This window comes from Podarcis erhardii (genome assembly GCF_964252035.2).
Source record: "Podarcis erhardii genome assembly, chromosome: 17".
NCBI lineage: Eukaryota > Metazoa > Chordata > Lepidosauria > Squamata > Lacertidae > Podarcis > Podarcis erhardii.
In genome coordinates, this window is record NC_138515.1 from 30,934,790 (window position 1) to 30,951,393 (window position 16,604).

A 16,604-nucleotide genomic window follows, 5' to 3' on the forward strand; every position below is an offset into this window, starting at 1 on the left:
AAACCTCATCACACAGCATTTCATGCCAGCCAGGGTTCATTCATTTGATCAAATGCACCGGGAAAATACCGTCCTGTATACACGCCACCACTTCGCCACATTATGGAGCTGAAATGGGACATGGAGGGTGATTGAAATGGTGCTACTAGATCTGAAATATCAAAACTTTCAATAATTCAACAACTGGAAAGCTTAAAAAAATCTGTGAAATCAATCAGATAAATTATGTATTATCTACCAAAGCCAAAAATTCATTGTCACATCCTCACAGAGTAGCAACCAGTTAAGTATAACTACACTGATGCTCTCCTATTTTGGGAAACAAGCAAGACAGAGAAAACTGCCTACATTAAATCCCTTCCTTCTCATGGCTGAACTGGTCAACCCCTAAAATGAGATTTATCATACCTTAACAAACTGAGACACAGAGAGATAATTTTCAGGTCCTGATATGAAGAGCTGCATCATACTGAAAGCTCTGCAGGTAATTGAGATTCCCATTTCTGACTATAATTTTTATACTTCAGATATATTTCTGTCAAGCAAATGTATGAGTGGAGATGTCTATTGGTTCTGCTTTGTTCAGTCTGCTTCCTCTCCTAATAATAAAAAACCCCTCCCTAGAACTTGATTTGAATTGCCTTTTTAGAGCAGTTACAGATAGGTAGCCGTGTTGGTCTGCCATAGTCAAAACAAAATAAAAAAATTCCTTCCAGTAGCACCTTAAAGACCAACTAAGTTAAGATCAGTAACTTAGTTGGTCTTTAAGGTGCTACTGGAAGGAATCTTTTTAGAGCAGTAGGAGGTATCACATCTGATTAAAATACCCTGTAATGTTTCTGCCTGAGGTATGGAGGCCATTTCCCTCCCTTTGATGTTCAAACCCAGGCCGCTCCATTCCTCACTAGATGCCCTTCTAACATGCAAATAGGGAAGCTTTCTTACAAATGGGTATTGGGCATTGTCATTCAAAGTGTGCATAAATACGAAACTGTAAAGGAAAAAAGAACATTCGTACTTCAAACTCTATAATCAAAGGAAATACAAACCAATGAAAACTAAAAGGCAAGTAAGAACATTGCTGTTAACTGGACTGGACACTTTTTATAAATAATCACATTTTCAAACTGCAGACCAAACGCTGGAAGGCGTTAAATGAAATAAAAATCAATATTCTACTCCCCATCTCATGATAAACATCGTATCGGTTTGGAGATAGCTTCTTATAAAACTGTCCAGAGCTTGTTTTAAACCTGGTGCAAATGTCAGGCTTAGCTGAGATTATTTCAAAGTGAAACTAAATTTATCAGAAATTCTCCTCCTAGCTACATCCTAGCCCAACAATTCACTCAGGCTTGTTGAGTTCATCCAGATGACGCAACTGGCAGGCAACATGTCAACTAGGGACTCAGCTACACAGCTGGAAATAAAACGTTTAAATGTGTTATAATGTGCAATATACAAATGTGACACTATGCAAAATTCAATGTATTTTTCAAAACTTTTTTAAAAGGCATTTTTATATGTGTGTAGATTCCTCCTATGACATGTTGACCTGCTGAACACAAAGTTCTGAACCATCATATTCATTAGACAGAGGGAATTAAGGCCTCATAAACAACATTAACTGATGAAAAATCAACAGACACCTGAATCATTATTTTTTTCCACAAACTGTCACACATTGGACTGGAAGTGTCCTTGCACTGTGAGTCTTACTAGCATTAAAAATAAAACACTTCCATTCTGCAAAATAGGAATCCTGTTTTCCTCACCCCTTGGTGACATCGATTTGACATACACATCTCCACACTGGCAATTTCCCAAAGTTTGCTGAACCAGAGAGGTATAGTAGGAGCTTTATTGCTCTTCTTCTGGATATTATGCTCATAGACTAATATCTATGCCTAAACCTGCCTCTGACCAACTATCATTCCCATGCTGTCCTTTGTTAATGCAGATACACAGAATATCGTTAAAACCAGGTGCCTTGACTCATCTGCCATGCTAAAAACCAATGCCTCAAAAGGCATGAGACCTCTAGGTTCTTGCTCCTGAACCTTCCTCTTGGAAACAAAGAACAGGATCTGACGGATATTAAGCCAGTTGACTTGGACATTGGCAAATTTAATCTCTCAGTTGTTCATCTGTAGGTGGGATTAACCAGGATTGCCATACTTTCCATGAATGCATGAATGCATTAAGAAGTTATGCTGGAAGGAACGTTAATGGAAAGTTTGTGTCCACATAGGAGCATCCACTGATTGTGACAGTTCTATCTTCACTCAGGGCTTGCTATTGCCTGCTATCGGATAAATTAATTGACACAACTGAAAAGCTTCATAACTCAGAATATTTAAACTGTTTTAGAATGTTTTTCATTTATTTATTTCATAAAATTCCTACACCCCTTGATTGTAAAAAAAACCCTCAAAGTAGTTTAGACACACACAAAAAAAGCTTTTGCTTGGTTTTTGCTTTTAAATTGTGTATCTGTTAGCTGTCCTGGGCTACTTTGAAAGGAAATATGGGCTATAAATTCAATAAACAAAAATTCAGTAACTAATAATAGTCCCCCCCCCCCCAGATGTGGAATTCACCAACATCATGAATTGTCCTTTTGTATAGTAAATCACAATGAAGTCTGGTCTGTTTATTCTGAAAAAATAACATTGCTAATAGAAGCCTGCCATTTCCCAAGTACATCTTAAGCACATGCATGCACACACGTTGAACATTACCCTGATCATGTTTTAAACCCACTTTTTGAAACCCACCTCCCAGGAGCTGCTTCACATCTGCTTTATCAAGACCATTCAAACTGCCAACAGTCGTCAGAAAAGGTCAACTATTTGATTTCGGCATTTAAAAAATACTTGCGCAAATTGGCTTGGATCACAGTAGACAGCAGGCTTCATCAGCCATTATTTCTGATCAATGCAAATAAGATGGATGTCACTCAAGAGAGAGGCATTGAAAACAAGCAGTATAATCCTCTGAAAGGAGTGTGTGGAGGGGAGAGGGAAATGAACATGGTATTGATTAGCATCTAATCCAGTGTTTCCCAAGCTTCTGAAAACTGGAGCTATACTTCACTTTCATATCCCAAAAGGTTTACATTGAGCATGTGAAAAAGTAAAAATTATCTTTCTACAGAGGAAGCCACCCCCTGGTGTCTCTGCATGAGTCCCTGCCCTGATAGGAAAAAAGGCGAGCTCAGAGGTAACTAATGCAGAGATACAACAAACAGCTCTGAGGGATGGAAAGAAATTGTGCTGCATCTCTGCTTCAGGTGTGATTGGTTCATTCAGCTGCCCTCAATGCAAAGACACAGCAGAATTAGCCACCTACAGAGAGAAGAGACAAGCTGTAAGGAGACACTCCCAGAACCAACTCTGGGCCCCATCTTCCTTCATGTGTGGGTGCTATGGTCCTCCCAGCAGCCATTAGTTAAACAGATTTATTTTTAACAGCCCTTCAACATATCTCTCATCACATGCTTGTATGCCCAAGGACATGGTGTAGCCAGCATAGTGTAATGGTTAGGGTGTTGGACTAAGACAAGGAAGACTCAAGCTCAAATCTCCGCTTGGCCTCTGGCCAATCATACTCTCGCAGCCTGGACAACTTCAAACGGCTAATTAATGATTATGATTATTTTATTAAATTTACATAAAAAATTTTACAAAGAGAAATACAAAACAACATTTAAAAGTAAAAAATAGAGTAATTTAAACAATAAAAATTGATAAATCAAAATTTTCTTTCTGCTGAAAGAAAATGGAAGAGACATCATACAGGTTGTCTTGAGCTCCTTGAAAAAAAGGTTGAATAGGATACGTATACATAACTAACCATTCAAAAGTGTGTTTGACATATTTGTTCTGAAACACACACCTCCCCACCACAGTCTATTTGCATGTTACCCTTCTTCAGAGGAGCAACGTCTTCTCTCAAGAGATGGGCTGGTTCAGCCAGTCTTCCCCATTTTGAAAGTTGGATAGCAATGAAACCAGCATTAGATTGACTTCTCTATGTGTGGTCTTTCCATTTATTCTGTTGATATTAACAATGCCTCTTGCTTATTCACTGATAGTACAGTAGAGTATATAAAGCAATAATGCATATTGATCAGACTGTACTGAACACCAATTATTCATTTTAAGGAGAGCCCAGTACCTTCTGGAAAATGCATTCTTGCCAAAGGCACATCAGGAGAAGGAATTGTGTGACAATGCAGTGTGTGTGCAAGAAAACAGTTATTGAGCTTTAACTAATTCCATGATCCTGCTCATAAAAAGCTGGGTAGAAAGATGGTTCCAAATCCAGAAACACCAGCTGAACATAAAGCTTGAAATGCCACAAAGAGCTGAAAATGTCTATAAATCCTTCATTTAAATGTGACATGTCTGCTAGGAGAGAGTAACCCAGAGAGCAACTGAAAGCTATCACCAGGCATTTGAAATGAATTTTGGCCAATATTTCAGTGTAGAGTGGATGGTTTTCATCACAAAACATGAGACAGATACTGTATAAGAGCAAATGCGTAATTTTATAAATAGGTTGCAACAAAATTCTTTTAAGCATGGAAATGTGAGTCTAATTATGTGGTTCTAACTCCAATATTCACCAAAATTCCAATCAGTCTTATTCAATTCTGAAATTAAGCCTTCTACACTTCTGTCAAGCCTTCTACTGATGCTTCCATCACCAGTGCTTTTTTTCTTTTAAAATGTTTAGGGGTACTCTCATTTTGACTCAAGAAAATCACAATTTTATAGTTCAAATCGGCAAAAATAAATACAGTAAATGGACAAAAGTACAAAGATTTACAAAATGTTTAGGGGTATGTGTAGCCCTGTGTCCCCCCAGAAAAAAGCACTGTCCATCATCACAAACATTCTGAATGCAGTCACATTTACTTTTCAAATAATTTCTATACAACTGGACATAGTGACCCAGGAATACAAATGTTTTAAAATTGTCTGCAGAGCTCTTAGGACGATACAATATGATACGATATGATAATCTTTATTGTCATTGTCCCATACAGAACAACAAAATTGGAAAAATCTACACCAGACTTCAAAAACCAACATGCCTGCTCTCCCAGCTATCCCAGCTATCCCAGCCTGGTTAACCCCCTAAAAACTCTGATAGCCCATAATCAAATACAATATACTCTCATAGAGACTACCTTACACTGCGTTTAAAACCAAAATCGCATTTGGATAGAAACTGCTTTTCAGGTTACCAGGTTAGTTTTCAGGTTACCAGGTTAGTCCCAGTCTTTATAACCCTGTACCTTCTTCCAGAAGGCAGAAGCTGAAAGAGATCATTTCCAGGGTGCGCACTATCCTGCACTGTCTCTGCAGCTTTCTTATGAAACATGGAAGCATAGATTCCTCAAACCATGCAACTTATTCTATCCAGACTCAGAGTCTAAACAAAATGGAACCATTGAGAAAAGCAGCAAAAAAAAATAATAAGGTGGTCAAAATAGTCAAAAGATTCAGTTCCAATGTGGCCTCTCTCTACTTTAAGGCTGGGAAAACAAAATCATTATCTTAATATTATCTTTAGCAGGTGACTGGTGTGACCTCTACCCTAGACAATTTTTTATTTCCATTTCTATCCAGTGCTAGACTCATTGAAATTAATAAACATTACTAACTTAGGTCCATTGATTTCAATGGATTTACTCTGAGTAGTTTGTTGGATTCAACCCCATGTGCGCAATGCAGCCCTCGCTGCAGTAATGCTGGCAAACAGAGGAGATACATTTACCGTAGACTGCATCATTAATGCTCAGTGTGTTAAGTGGCCTTTAAATTAAACTAAGTTAAATAAACCCTTCTTTAATTTCCTAGTGAATCTTTTTCATTAACAGACACATTAAGGCTGAGCTCATTTACATATAGCTTATGCAAGCACATGATTCTGGAATGTCCAATTAATGAGACATAATCTGACTTGGAATGGGCAAGTGGCACAAGGGGTTGTGTTGAGTTGTGTAGACACCATGTCTGTCTCCAAAGGAGCACTGTGGCTCCAAGTCCTGTGCAAATTGTGTGAAAAGAAATAATGTGATAACCGAGTAGTCCAAGACTAATGACCCAGCTATAGAAACAAGGAATCCATTCTAGCAGTTGAAGAAAAAACAAGCAGATCAACAGCACACATTTGTTTGAACAAAGTAGGGACAGACAAAGAAACTCGCCAGGTGGGTGTATCAAATTTTGCACAAATTCACATATTGAAAGTAAACATGTAAGTAATGCTTAGAAACTCAATCAAAATGTGAGAGATCTCGGTGATTTGGTTTGGGATCCAATGAGGTTATCCTGATAGGGCCCAGATCAGAACCAAACCAGTTTTGGCCAGGAACCAAATCAGGGGCCTTGCCTAGTCCTAATGTTTAATTAGAAAGGGGGCGGGGAGACATACAGGCAGAGACTCTTGCCCGCATCATCTCAGGGTCATGGGTTCAACCTGGGAGGAAACATCCTCACTGAGACTCCCTCAAAGGCTCAAAACCAGTGGCTCAGTTTAATGGGGAGCCAATGCGTATTTAACCAGGGGCAACATGCCCATCAGAGAACATGGCCACAGATGCAAGTACAGTAGTTATAACAGATTTATGAAATAGATTTTACATTACCAATACCTGTGTGGAGAAACAACACCTGTGAAGGAGAAACCAAGGCTCAACAGACAACATAGCTAGGATTGTGATGTCACAATGCTTCAACATGATGGTGCACTTCATTAGAACTTTCCCATGTCATCTCCTGTCGAAAGAGTTTCTCTGTCTCTCATCTGCAAAGGCAATCTAAAGCACTTCACTGGCTGTTAACACGAGGTGAGTCAAAAAAGGGTTAATTTCAAAACTTTCTTCATTTCAGCAGCCTCATTTAAAAGGGGAGAAGCCTGTTGGTTGTTGCTGCCGCCACTGTTAAAGTTTAGCAGTTAAACAATTAGGAATTGGAACACTTTGTAATCTACTGTAAATCACTGAGAGATTTACCAGTAGATCCCAATATCTACCTTCTGCCCACCAGTATAATTGGCTTCCAAAGTATACAATGAAAGCTAACAGTTTCCACACATACATAGCCTAAATTAGACTTTGGACAGAGTACTGAAGATGGAATTATCAAATGAGTTAAACAAGTTTAACCCCTCTGGAATCAATGGTCAAGAACATTCAACATTGAATTACACCCAATGAAGTCATGATGGAGTCAGAGGCTTCTCTTTACTTCATATATTTGTGAATTCTGATCAATGACTTGAGTCTTCCCAAATTTTACATGCATAAGTGGCTATTTTAAGCCTCACCAAGACAGCATATCCCTGTTTACCATATGACAGATTAATACTTTTATTCCTATTATGCAAAATCATTTCCCCAACCCCCCCCCCAATCCCTGGAAGTCTCTCTTCTTTCTTGTCTCTACGTGCCCAGCATGCCCTTATGACAAAGGTGGATAAATAAAACCAGAAGGCAGGGGACTGTTTGGCTCAGTGACTTGCCCACTTCTGGGAGGAGGGTTTTCAAATCATTGACTAAAAAATAATTCTGATTAGATGACTATAAAAGGTGAAAAGTGTAATAAGTTTAGCGTCCCTGACTGGGAACATCAGAGGCACACAACCTCTTGAATATTGATCAGGTCTGAAAGAAAAGCCAAGGAGAAGAGAGAGCAGGAAAACCAACACTTCTTTGGACAGCGATAACTGGGTATCACACCCAGGCTTTGTCCATAGGGAACAAGGCAACACAAACCCATTAAAATCAATGGTAAGGCTGACTACAATGCAACATGAATTTCCCCCCTTGATTTACAGCTTAATGTCTCTGACATCCCTCCACTTTCAAAGACAAAATTCTTTTGCATGAGGAACATTGCATTTTACTATAATACCAAAAGGCAACTTTTGCACTTACAACTAGGTGGCTATTGTCAACACCAGATCATTATTCCAGTGGGCGTTGAACTAAGTGTTCATTCATAGTGATTCCTGCTCAATTAGCACTTGAAACAATAGTGTGTTATTGTAGGTTCCTTAATTTATAGACAATTGGTTATTTAAAAAGGGGTTGCACAACTTCATTGAGATCTGGTAGAGTGTCCTGGTTAAGAGACTAACTAAGAGTGGGTTTTCACGGGGAAAGCTCAGGGGCAAAAACAAAACAAAACAAAACAAAACACACAATTTTAAGCATGTGCCTGGAAAGAGAACGGCAAAAGGTAAGTGTTGAGTTGTGGGTGAACATATCAGACGCCACAGCAATTCTTCAAACAGCTCTTGTTTATTCACAGGCCAGAACAGAAGTGAACTGAAGGGTTCAGCCAACCTGCTTATATAGAGTTCCACTAGAACGCAACAGTAACCATTTTCTGTAACTATCCAATCACTGAACGTCACTTTCGATATCTTATTTGCATATGTGGACCTGAACTATCTACAGTATCCCCCTGCTGGCCCAGGGTGAGAACTTCAGTACATAACAGTAAGTGTGGTTCAAATCTTGCTTCTGCCATGAAATCACTAGGTGACATTTGAGAAGCTACAGTCTCTAGGCCTGAGCTTCCAATCTGCAATAATTGGTGTGTGTGTTAATATTGACTTACCGTACAAGACTGGTTGTACAGATTACAAGTAGGTAATATATGTGAAGTGCTTTGAACACTTGACCATGTTATTCAAATGCTATCACTGCTGTTGCTGTGGCTACTACTACTACCACCAGTGGGGTAGCATGGGAAACTACGGGGCGGTTGCCCAGGGTAGAAAATTGTTAGGGGGTGTAGAATTTCAACACCTGGTGCTGCCTCAATACAGTTGTGCACTTCCGTCACTGGGCTCCGATGAAAATGGCTTCTCCATGTGAATCAGGAAGTGACATCTCCAGACAACGGAAGGACTCTTATCTCTGCGGCTGCAATGTCCTCGGTGATGCAGACGCCGTTAGGTCATTGAATGTGCATATGTACTCCATCCATTTCCCTCTTTCCCACCCACCCTTCTGCACAGCCCCAGGTGCCGGTAACCCACGCTATGCCACTGACTACTACTGCTATTGACAGCTACTCAGAGGCAGCATAGATGACAGTGGATGGCCCTTACCTTAATGCCTTCCCTGAACTCCCAGAATGATCAAGTTAACTACTCTTCAAAATGCACTCTTGGGCTACATGAACCTTACAACAATCTCATCCAGCAAGGCAATTCTCATGCTGAAGAAGTGAGCACTTCTTTCTCAAATCAGATGTATTTATTTTTTAATCACTAAAGTTTATTGAGCCCTTCGTCAAACAAGATGGCTTGCTTATTTTTTATTTTTATTTTTGCTATAAATAAAATCCACATAGGCACACAGCAGCTTTTTTGGTATCCATGATACCAAACAGCTGAACAGCTGAACCTTGGGTGTGCTGAGAGCTATCACTTCTATGTGATGCAAACCTTCCTTAAATTTTCCTCCATGCAATAAGATGTGAGATCTGTATCCCATGTGTGTGTGTGTGTGTGTGTGTGTGTGTGTGTGTGTGTGTAACATGCCATTAAATCATGACTAGAATTCAAGTCTAAATACTGTGTTTCTTCAAGCGAGTCTGCATTTGTTAATACAAAAAGGGGAAAAAATGTATTCTGGTATAAAACCCTTGAGATGGCACATTTCATTTCCAGCGGGTCATAGGAGACAGCAGGCACTGTTAAATTTGTTCTATTATTCACGCATGTACACAATAAAAAAAATGGCAATACAATTACCTATGCAAAGTCCACGATACTGTGAACTGTCAAAGGAGGCTGGGAGGCAAACTACCAGAATTTAAAACAAAATATTACCATGAAACACACTCGATCTGACACTGCAAAGCCTTTTGATAGTCCTAAACATATTGAATGCCCAGTGGAAATTTAGCTTTTCATTCCGGCCCAAATTTGATTAAGCATGGCAGGAATGGAGAAATCCCTTTTCAGCAGCAGTCTGAGGTCACCGTCGCTTTCAGACAGGTGCAGAAATGCAGCTCAGGATGCAATATCTAAGGCATAATATCCAACAATTTCTAATCCAACGCACAACAGACAGCAGGGCTCATCCAAGTTAGACTGCTATTAACAACCCAGTCAAAGAGGTGGTGGTCTTAAATATATTGATTTGTTCAGACAAAAGCTCTGTTTGAAACAGTGGGATTTAATTCCAAGTCATTTACAATCTAAGTGGTAGCCACGACCATCATCATCATTTTATTTTGCCTTTCCATAGTTAAAACAATGCTCAAGGCAGCTTACAACATGACAAGATTTACATAATTACCAACATAACAAAAGTCATAAACAATAAATAAAACACATCAAATGGTACACAACCAAATGGAAAACAATTTCCACATAAATCATAAAATCTAAAACAAAACAATACAACATTAATATAAAAAACAAGATAGAATGACATAGATAAAAAATAAAAACAATATTAAAAAGGAGCCCTCTCTGTCCAGCAGCAGCAGTCCTTAATGGAGCCTGTCAGGCCCCACCCTAAGCCAGGTGGAGAGAGGCAGGGCACTTATCGATGGTTGAGAAAGGAAGACAGTTTAGTACTGGAGGACAGAAGAGTCAACAAGAGGATAAGTCAAGGAATTATTGAGCGGTAAACTCATAATCACTTACATGGTTAGAGCAGTTTACAAAGGATCTATTCTTACGCAGCTCTAAGAAAACCAGGTGCTTGCTTGCTACTAACCAGCATGGATTCTTAAGAATATGCACACTAGGGCATTTTGCCCTAACCTGATGCTCTACAGCTCTCTTAGACGGTAACCATCAGCCCCTAGACTAGCATGATCAATGGTGATAGGAGCAGAGTCCAAAACATCCAGAGGGCGCCATGTTGAGGAAGGCTGTGTTAGACCATTCCTTATCAAATTGCCTTTTCTGGCTTTCTCAAGGTTCAGCCTTTGAGAAAACCCTTCCTTTATTCATCTCCCTGTATTTCAGCCAACTGTCCTTGAACCTGCACTGCCAAAATGAATGAAACTTTTGACAACTTCAAAAGGTTGAGGCTACTGTGATGGATTTCCTAGATTGACAGGAATGACCATTGAGATCCCTCCCACCTCTGATTTAATGACTTCCTGTTGCAGAAGCCAAGCCGAAGAGCCTGCAGTCCCTGGGAGACTGTTCAAACATTGGTGGCCACGTTCTTGTAATCTTTTAGTTATCTTCAGAATACATTTTTAAAATAAATTGAAGTTGAATACAATGACGGTTGTTATGTTGAGCACATTTTATTGGGCTAAGGTTCCAATCTCTCTCACACTTGAGGGAAAATACCACCAAAGTAAATGCAGCTCAAACTTATTAGGATTAACATATACCCATATTTTTTCGGTCATAGACAGGACTAAGAGCAGCTTTGAAAGAGCAATTTAGACGGGGAAAAGATTTCCAGCATGCACAGAAATCCCTCCCACAAAATAGTAGTAAGTCTGGATGCACCCACTGTCCTTATTCCAAAATGTGTCAGGTTCTACAAGAGACTGACACCTACCCAAAGGCAGAAACCTAATCTGTCCCCCTTATCAAGGGGACGTAGATTTTCCCATTTCAGGACCTCTCAGTCCAGTTGCTTGGAAGGAGGAGTGTAAATCCCAGCCACATTTCTGCCTGGGGAAGGATTAATTCTTGCCTATTGCCAATAGAACAGAGGCGCACATATTATGCTGAAAAGTCCTGCTAGAGGACACCGTCAAGACAGCAAAGGACAGAATCCTGGTCTTCTGATTGAACCCCAAGAACCAATTCACTTGCCAATTAACACCCTGTTGATAGGAGCAACTGCCTTCCCTGCCACAGGTTTATTTAGCAGGAAGCACATGCTGATGCTGAGATGATTTTCAGTGTGTTATATCACCTTTGCAAGATAATCAATAAAAATTTAAATGAGAAGAAGTTGGTTGGTTCTTTAAATCCCATTAAACTTGAGCACCAATTTATAACCCTCTGCAGAATTAAGTGTTTTTAGAACACCAGTACTGTGTAATAGCATTTGCAAAACACTCGCTGTCCTTTTGTTGATGTGATTAATCATTCCTATGGTATGTTTTGAATATTCCAGTTGCAGGTTTGCAAAACTGTGTAACTCATTTCATAAATTTTGTTCTTGCTGGAGTGGTTCCACAGGCACCCTCATTCTGCCAGGCGAACAATGACGGCTGCTTCTTATTTGCCCTGTTAATTCTGCAGTTGTGAAGACTAGAGACAGTCATACTATGCGGTACTAAATTTATGTATTGCACGAATTTAATCTGCTCTTTAATACATCACACACATGATGCTTGCTAATCCAAAATGAATGTAATAAATCTGAAATTTCTAATGTTACTGTGAAATAATGCCATTGATAAAACAGCACTTTGTACGCAACGAAGATTTTCATGTTTTATTGGGGAGGGGGAGAAATATGTAAATACAACAATCAACTCCAACATAACAACTAAAATAACTTTTAATTGTTTTCCCTTCCCTTATATTTTCTGCATGGCTGACTTTGCTTACGGCTTCGTGAAAGGCCAACTCATCAGTTTTAGTTGTTAATCAAGAACAGTAATTGTGTAAGTTATAAACATACAGAACGATACTTTGCCTAATAGGATAACACATCCCAGAAAATGCAAAGTGGTGGAGTTTTTTCATGCTAATAATTTGTAAGGCTTTTATTTGAATAAACAAGCTCCCAAAGAGGCATTTGAAATCGAGACATTACGAGTTTTTCCCATGTACATTTATGAAACAGAGGGTGCCCATTCAGAAAAAAAGAAGCTTGTCTTGCAGATCTGAAAAACGGATTCCTTGCTGTGCTCCTTCAGCTTGAAATCTGTCTGGTGCCAAGGAAAATCAGGGAATACCCCTAGCATGAAACTCAAGTAACAACTATGTTATCAGTTTCGGTGCTAAAAGCGTGAGACGCCTCACGTGGGCAACTTGCTGAAGCAAAAGAGATGCTGAATTCTTCTTATACTTCATGACTATGAACGGCAATTCAGCCAGTATACATTTAGAATGGGTTGCATCTCTCTGCTGTTGTGCTTGGGTCATGAATGTGATCCTGCTTAAAGTCAAACCAAAGTGCTGCAAGGAAGTGCTTAAGACACATTTATCTCAGCAAAAGTCACATCTGTCTCATTCACACTCCTTTTCCTGTAATTGAGAAATCAAGGAGGATCACTGATGTTGCTGAGCTTTGACAAGCTCCTTTTGTTTAAGCTCACGATTATTCTAGCTTCCTGAGTTGAATGGATAGCTGGCCATAACCTTAGCCACGTTCACACATAATGCAAAGCCAAAGCCATGACTGACACAAGCCAAGGTTTATAAACTAACAACCATGGCTTATATATATATATATATATATATATTGTTAAATTTTATTAAATTCAAAAATTTAATTAAAACTTTTTTTAAAAACACAAAGTAACCAAGGCTCATCATCATCATCATCATATTAGTATACTGCCCTATACCCACAAAATAAATGGAATTCCTGCTCCTCCCAAATAAATGGAATTCCAAAGAGAAAGGATTTGGCTTAACTCCTTTTTCCTAATCCACTTCAAATGGGAAAAAGTAAAGCTACTGCCTTAGTATGTTTTGGAAGGCAAATCCACCATTCTGGATGCTGGCTGGCCCAGCCTCTCTCAGTACGTTTATGTTGGTGGATTCCCAGCAAAATACAGAGCTTCTTTTCATTCCATCTAAGACCCATCATAATGACAAGCTTATATGCCACCTCCTGGGTTCTGTCTCTTTGTTACAGTCCAGAATTTTCAGTCTCCAGTACAAAGGCAAGGCTCCCAGGCAACATCTGGAAGGTGAGTGTAGTTCTTAACAGGTCACATTGTTCTATGGGACAAATTAAGTGAGCTGCTAAACCTTGGCCATGGCTGAGGGGGCCAAACCCAGCTCAGGCCCTTCTGGGAAGGATTATACACAGAGACACATCCTCCCTTTTTCCTAGTACCCCACCCTTTAATTTAAAGGATGTTCCTCTATTGCTGTTCCTATCACTCTATCATGAAGGTGAACCAATATTCCTCCAGATGTGGTCAGACATCAACTCCTGTTAGCCCCAATCATGCATGGCCAATGACCAGGGTGAGGGGAACTGGAGTTCATCAACACCTGGCCACAGGTCCCTTAATACTGGGCTAGTGTTTGAAACAACAAAAATATTAACAAATACAGGTTTGGAAACTTTTGTATTGGTCTAATGGCGACCCCAATTACAATTTCATTATTAACAGTAATGTTCAAATGCAATGCAAGGTTTTGACGGGGTGCTTGAGCACTTACGTAAAGCCATATACTGGCATCAACTCATAGCCTGACAGAGAATCTACTGAGTTATTAAATGGATTTAAGTGGATGAATTCTGGTGCAGTCTGCTCAGCAATGCATGAAGAAAAGAGTTTGAGGTGTAAAAAATGTCAAATAGCTTTCTCATATGCATTAAACTGTTAATAAAGATAAAATGATCTTTATGTTTTGGGTTTCTAATGTCTCTTTTATGAAAGTAACCAGGAGCTTTGATTCACGATTCGTTGGTTTCCGAACGGTGTGTCATTACTTAGAACACATCAAGAATAACTTGTAGACAAGACACGGAGCCTGGGGGAAAAGCTGGCAAAGTGAGCTGGAATACCTGCAGCTTTTGATACTGTGACTCACCTATGGTGGTTGCTTCTCAGTGGCACCATGGACTGGTGGTCATTTGTGGAGGTAGCAGGAGTGAGGGACAGGAGGCAATTTAAGGAATAAGTTACAGTGCCCCCAAGCTGGAGCAGAAAGCAATCACTAGTCCCAAAACTGATCCCTATCCATTGGACTGAAGTGGGACTGAGCTATGCTTCAAGGCAAAGGACTGTTCTGTTCTCCCCAACAAAGAAGGACCAAAAATACTCAGTGGTGTAGTGGTAAATTTTGAGGAAGAGGAGCTCATTGTGACAGCCCTCATAGCCACGTCTCCAAGGAGAGGACAAAAATGAAGCCAAGGGAAACCTGAGTTCACATCCCAGAATAGGCACGAAGCTCACTGGTGACCCTGGGCCAATGACTATCTGAGCCTACCCTACCTAACAAAGAGGTCATGGGGTGTATTCAACTACGTTTTAGTGAGGGTAGACCCACTGAAATTAATGGACCTAACTTAGTCATGTTCATTTATTTCAATGGACCTACTCTGAGTAAAGCTCAGTTGACTACCACCTTCTGCGCCTGTCCTCCGGTCCCAAGTTACAATGCTGACAAATACTGCTCCAATAGATGACCCGGTTGGTTCTGCAATGAAAGCAAGCACTGAAACTACACTCCCGCCCCCTAGCCATGTTCCTCTTCATTATACCAGTGAGAATAGCCATTTTGCAGATTTCTAATAGAAAGTATTCAGCATCTTCACAAAATGACAACTTCCATGCATCTCCAAGGCCGGGGAAGACAGTTAAAAGTTTAGGGGTGTGGCTTTGTATCCCTGTCCTTTCCTTCTCCCTAACAATTATCTTTTTGTTTTTACATTTGATTTTTTAAAGGCTATATTGATTTTATTACACGCACCATTTTGAGAAGAGTTCCATTCTTCTTGATTTAGCAGTACCAAAATATTTATTAAGTAAATGGTCAGATAACATGCCAATTATGATGGTGCACACTCCTCAGCCCATTCTGTTTGTTTGTTTGTTTGTTTGTTTGTTTATTTAAAGAGTGTCCAGATTGCCCTTCAGTAATCTGGAGAAATACGGTCAGGGAAAGCAAGCATACAAGCAAAATGCTAAAGCAATGTATAAAATCTGAGCTAAAAGTGACACAGAACAATGAAAGAAAACATAAAAAAAAATATCCAAGTTGAACAGACAAGACTAGCGTTAAAACCAACTCACACTTTACATGATGAAATGTCTAGGAGAATAAACACTGCATAGTTGGTGCCACAAGGTAAGCCTTTCTTAGGACGGCCATGACTGAAAAGCTACCCCCTCAGTCAGCACTCACATAATTTCAGACTGGAAATTAGCCTTTGCAAGTTTAGTTGAAATATTTTATAGCAAGGAATAAAGAGTTAGTTGGTAGGTTAGTTAATTCTAACATTCATGGAGCTCCCTTATTCAATGAAAAATGTCTTCAGATTTTCCCAGCAATGCTTTAAGGACTTTGGAAATATTTCACTGCCAGACAGTGCTATAGATGTGAGACCTATGCAAAATCCCAGGTCATATTTCAAATTCAAGTCAGCCTGTCAAAGTAGAAAAAGACCCAACTTCATTCATTAAAGTTCAATTACAGCTTAAAATTAAATTAATAACTGACAGACCACCTTTGAATGACACTGGAAGCATAATATGGAGGGGCACCATTTCAGATTTTAGAAGCGAGGACCAGGCTCTCATCAAATCAGCTCTTGGATTTACTTAAGGTTAAACTATGAACAACCACAACAACACCTCATTTGTTTATTCTGCAAACAAATTATCAATCACATTTTTTATTAAAAAGGTGTCCATAAGCAAAGCTCTGATGGATTAGACACAAGGCCCGTC

At 39.5% G+C, this 16,604-nt stretch overlaps 2 long non-coding RNA genes across 2 annotated transcripts in view; one reads left to right on the plus strand and one right to left on the minus strand.

Moving 5' to 3' along the window:
- The window catches only part of LOC309332557, a 62,626-nt gene that overhangs the window by 22,758 nt on the left and 23,264 nt on the right, over positions 1-16,604 (minus strand). The window lies entirely within an intron of this gene.
- Positions 6,741-9,601, plus strand: LOC309332533. The gene is made up of 3 exons (XR_014152124.1): positions 6,741-6,862; positions 7,677-7,804; positions 9,043-9,601. It is a non-coding gene; the product is annotated as an uncharacterized lncRNA (long non-coding RNA).